The 5,311-nt window shown below is 40.0% G+C and overlaps 1 pseudogene; it reads right to left on the reverse strand.

Annotated features, from left to right (window-relative positions):
- Positions 1 to 2,071: 2,071 nt before the first annotated feature.
- On the reverse strand, positions 2,072 to 2,610 carry LOC142424007 (ATP synthase F(0) complex subunit C2, mitochondrial pseudogene; annotated as a pseudogene).
- Positions 2,611 to 5,311: the final 2,701 nt, after the last annotated feature.

The raw sequence follows: 5,311 nt of genomic DNA on the forward strand, positions 1-5,311 counted from the left end.
TAAACACACAAAAAGTTATCTGCTGTGATAGAACCCTGGTAATATACTTGTGTATGCACTGGGCTGTGAAATGCAATATCAGCAGTTCAAAACTTTCAGCCATTCAGAGGGGTTAGAATGAGGCTTTCTACTCTCATAAAGATTTACAGCTCAGAAAGCCACAAAGGTAGATCTACTCTGTCCTATAGGTTTTCTGTTAATCACAATTGATTCAATGGCAGTAAGAAAGGATGCGAGAAAGATGAATCACTAACTAGATAGTAGATGCGCATCAATTCTGGTGATGAGAAAGGCAATATGTAATATGGAGGGGGTATTGCAGCACAATGTGAACAAGACAAAGGGTGATATGGAGAGGAACACATGTCTAAAGGGCAATGTCATAAATATTATAACATAATCCTGTAACAATAGTAATAACAGAGAGTAATTTATAAGTGGATGCAAAACGCAAAAAAACTCACTGCCATTGAGTCAATTCCGGTTCCCGATGACCCTGTAGGTCATGGGAGAACTGTCCCTATGGGTTTCTGAGACTGAAACTCTTTATGGGAGTAGAAAGCCTCATATTTCCTTCAAAGAGAGACTAATGGTTTCAAACCACTCACCTAGCAGTTCGCAGCACAATATATCATCACTGTGCCACCAGGGCTCTCATGCTAAATAAGTATAGGAGGTCATATGGGACTATGCCCACATGCATGTATAGGCATGGTTGTGTCTTTTTTTACATGGGGATTTGTATGTGCTGCATGTATAGTCTAAATATAATAGAACAGTAAGGAAGCACAGCTATGGAAATTTCTCTGCCATAACCAAATCCCTCACAGACAGAGATGTAGGGCTTGAAAGCTGAAAACCAAATCTTAAGGGTCATGGGGTCATATAGATCAATTGACATAACATGGAACATAAAGAATATGTTCTATATTCTAGCTCATGAATGGCATCTGTGGTCTTAACAGCTTGAGAGTAGAGTTTTAAGACACAATCTTTGTCTCATCTCATCTTGGAGCAAAGGAGTATGAAGAAAACCAGAGATTCAAATAAACATCAGTCTATCACAGCAGTGACTCGCATGAATGGCAGCTTTCTCTAGCTTGAGGCCAGAAGTACTAGATGAGGCCTGGCTACCACTACTGATTGTAAAAAGCAGTTCCACGATAGAAGATTCTAGTTTGAATGGGAGAATAAATTCAAAACAAAACTCAAATTCATAAAAACAAAAAGACAAATAGCACACTGACTAGTCTGATAGAAACTGGAGGAAACACCTAAGAATATTGTCAGAAGGCACAAAGTGGCGCTAAACCATTCCTGGAGGCCATCACTCAACCAAATAATTGACTGGCTTATAACATAAGCGATAACCCCCATGAGGAACATGGTTATTCGAGCAATCAACTATATGAGGCCCCAAGAGTAGCCTTTGCCCCAAGACAACGATGAATAAGCAAGATAGGGCAGGAAACTGGAGGGAAGTGGCAACCTCATGGGCAGCAAGGTTCCACACTGTGGTGATTGAAAGCAACGTCGCAGAGCAATTGGGGTACAAATGTGGGAATGGAAAACTAATTTTCTAGGTAACTTTCTCCTAAAGCAAAGCAAAGCCTTTAAACAAACTAACAAAATTTGTAGTGAGTTTGAAGGACTTTGGGGTTGATCAAGGAAAAAGATACATTGTACAGCAAGCTGTTTACCAGGACGACAGGAAGGGTCAGTCCCTACAACAGGACGTCTTCCAGAGGACAGCTACCTGAGAGGAAGAGGTGGGATCCAGTGACCAACCATTCAGATCATGACTGAGCACTGACTAGTTTGTGCTCTGTTACCTCTGAACTGGAAGTGGCGAAAAATCTGCTAATTCGGACTACTTTAAAACCAATTGGCCACGGACAACTTTGAATCAGGTACCAGTGGACTTTCGGGGACAAGAAGCTTTATCTCCCTATGAAGAACTGAGAAAACAGAATAGAAATCTATGCCAAGATGTAGAGGTTATTGTTAACTCATTTGCGTAACAGAAGTTTTTTTTTTTTTATTAATACAGTATTTATTTGTCTTCCCTCTGTCAAACCCTGAGCCAATTTCTTTCCCCGGGCTGCTTGGGGAGGTGCAGGGAAAGCAGACATATAGGGCAGATGAGGCATGGGACAGCGAATTCTGGGAGGTGAAGCAGGCTCCTACACATGGCGAAGAGGATGAGGAAGGCTACCATCAGGCGGAAAAGCCCCACGGCCTCCGTTAGGGCGAAGCCCAGGATGGCGTAGAAGAGCTGCTGCTTCAGAGAAGGGTTCCTGGCATCACCAATGATGAGACTCCCAAACACCGTCCCAATGCCAGCTCCAGAGCCGGCCACTCCAACTGTGGCAGCCCCGGCCCCAATGAACTTGGGGGCTGTGTCAATGTCCCTGGAGACAGCGCTGGTTTGGAAGCTGTGACTAGGGATGCGTGAGGTCAGGGGACATGGGCTGTCCAGCTGCTGAAGCGCTCGTCTGTCAGTGTCTCAGGCCGTTGTTTCTGCACCAAAACAGACAGTGGTCAGCTAAGCAGCTGGGAGGTGCTCCTGACCAGGGAAGGGGTGGAGACGAATTTGGCGCAGGAGTACATTTTTAGGGGGTGAGGGGCAGTAGCAGGCGAGTTGCTCCTAGTGCAGAGAAGACCGCGTAACAGAAGTTTTAAACGAAAAGAGCTGCTTCTGAAATACAGCTCATTAGGAAGAGAAAGTATAATCACTGTCAATCAAAAGGCTCTTTTTAAAAGTCGACCTGTGCCTCTAATCTATGTTCTCTTGACCGAGTGCCTCCACATTCTTATGCCTCTGCTTTCAGTTCTGCGAGACAAGGTGATTGCTAGGATTAAATGAGGCTCCAGGTAAAACACCTAGCCTCGTATCTAGTATAGAGAAAAATGTTCCATAACTATTGATGAATAATCTTATTAATGACACTGAGCACAACATTACTCCTACCAGAGAGATGGCTGGGAGAGTTTGAAGGGAGAGCTCTGATGACATACATGCACTCAGAACTGAGAAGTGCATACAATCAGAGCTCAAACAGGACAATGGCTGAGACTGGCCCCACACCAGCGGCATTTAATTTTGTTGTACACGGGACTGGAATGAGTTGGAACAAACTTAATGGCATTGAACAAAAATAACACCCCACTAAGGGATCATACAGTTTGTCTAAATGATTTAAATCATTGTTGAGTTGAAGAAAATGGAGTCCAAAAAATTGAGGCATTTGTTCCTTTTAATTAGGCTTTTCAATTTATTCTATGCCGGTGATGAAGCAAGGTGTCAGTAGAAGAATAAAGTTTTTCTAAATCGTTTACTGAACACAGCTCGTAGATCTTTTTCAAACAGAGGAAGAGACCAGAAGTGGTGCATTTCACTTTGCCATTTCTTGACCAGGTATCATGTCCTAGGTCCTTTTAAAATATTCTCTCTTTTAATATGTAAAAATACCTATTGTATTAGCCAATGTACTTTTCTTCATTTTAGAGGTGAGAGGGCTGGAGTAGAGACACATTTCGTGATTTGTTCAAATCTTGCATCTGGTAGGTTGTAGAAGAAACATTTGACTCTAAATTTGATGAACTGTGAAGACAGCCATCTCAATCATTGTTCAACATTATAAGAAAGAACAAAGATAATCTTGAAAAACCGTTCACTGTGAGGAAAAATATTCATACAACCTATTCTTACAGGCCAGTCAAAATAGCTGATATAGACATTTTCTTGCAGACAGGAATCTTGATTTCCATTTTATCGCATTGCGATGAAAGTATCGGAGCAGGACCCAGTACATTATAGCCATCTGCCTCTTTCCCGTCTGAATAAAGTGTGTATAATTATATTTCAGCAATATGTTTAGGAACTTAATTAATATTATTGGTTAGAGATCTTTAGATTAATGACCTAATTTTGCTTGTAATAAACACATCTGGACTTGTTTCAAAGGGCTCCCATGATTCTTAAAAGAAGAGATCTCATTCATAATCTCAATTTCGTTTTAGTTATCGTCATAATTAAATATTTGTTTTCACACTGATTATATGTAAGCCTCTAGGCTAGGTACTGATGATTTAACATAAAATTCCTGCCTTCAAAAAGCTTATGATATATTTGGGGAGATTGGATACTTCATTACATATTAATGACCACTGAGAACATGCAAATAATTGTATGCATATGAGATGTTAAAACGGAACAAGCATGTCATCTTTCCTGGCTCAGGAAATACTCTGATTCACAGGCATAAATTGATATTTTTACAGAATGAGATGGAAACACCATATGTTTAATATGTAGAGATGAGAATATCATTTAATTTTTTATTGTCTCATCTTCCTGGAACTATTAAATATGTGTGAATAAGTCACTAGTGAAACCAGAGCAGGCCATTCACTGTAAGATGAATGATAGGTCAACCAATGAGATTTTTATGTGTGGCAGTGAACTGGTAGGAAGAAATTGAGAACAGAAGAAAATCAGACTCATTTCCCTACGTGATGTTTCTAAACAATTGTGGTCTCATTTTAGATTAGGAATTTAAGAAATGAAAGTCTATTAACATGAAAAAGAAGTATTAAACACAATCAGACATTTAGCAGATCCTGAGGAGGTAGAATCCCAAATATTTGGTTACTAAAACTTTAAAATACATTTTCTGCAAGAGTGATCTTGCTGCAAATGAGTTAGTAGGTTTTACACTATAATTTTGGATACAACGTACTGCTGAAAATCCTTATATCAGTTTGTTCAATTACTCCAATTTTGATAAATGTGAAACAAAACAGTAACCTAGGTTATATATTTAATTCTGTGTATTTGAAGAGAATTCATAGGTTTTACACGAACAGCTTCACTTACTGCCATTTTCTTATCAAATTCAAAGTATCATAATTTGAAGGTCATCCTCTCTTGTACATGGTTGCCAAATGACACCTCTTAGTTGGCAACCATTTTGCTTACCGTCTCCTACCCGAAAACATGTTGTTAATCACATCGCTGAGTCAACTCCCCTGATAAGAAAGACAATGATCCACAGGGAATACCCAGAAAGCTCACCTGTCAATGTCAATGGAGCACTTTTAATCTAGTAATCCATTTCTGAGAGACACAATAAAGCAGCCGCAGCCTGGCCACTCTTTTCTGCAATGGCTGGGCTCACTTATGCTTGAAAGGAGCAGAAAACACATTTGGATGCTTAACAATTTTGTATAAGCTTCTGTCATAGCACTTAATCAAATTATATCATCATTCCTGTTTGCCTGTATCTTCCTAGCTCGAATATGTTTTCCA

This window comes from Tenrec ecaudatus, chromosome 13, assembly GCF_050624435.1.
Source record: "Tenrec ecaudatus isolate mTenEca1 chromosome 13, mTenEca1.hap1, whole genome shotgun sequence".
In the NCBI taxonomy this organism is placed as follows: Eukaryota; Metazoa; Chordata; class Mammalia; order Afrosoricida; family Tenrecidae; genus Tenrec; species Tenrec ecaudatus.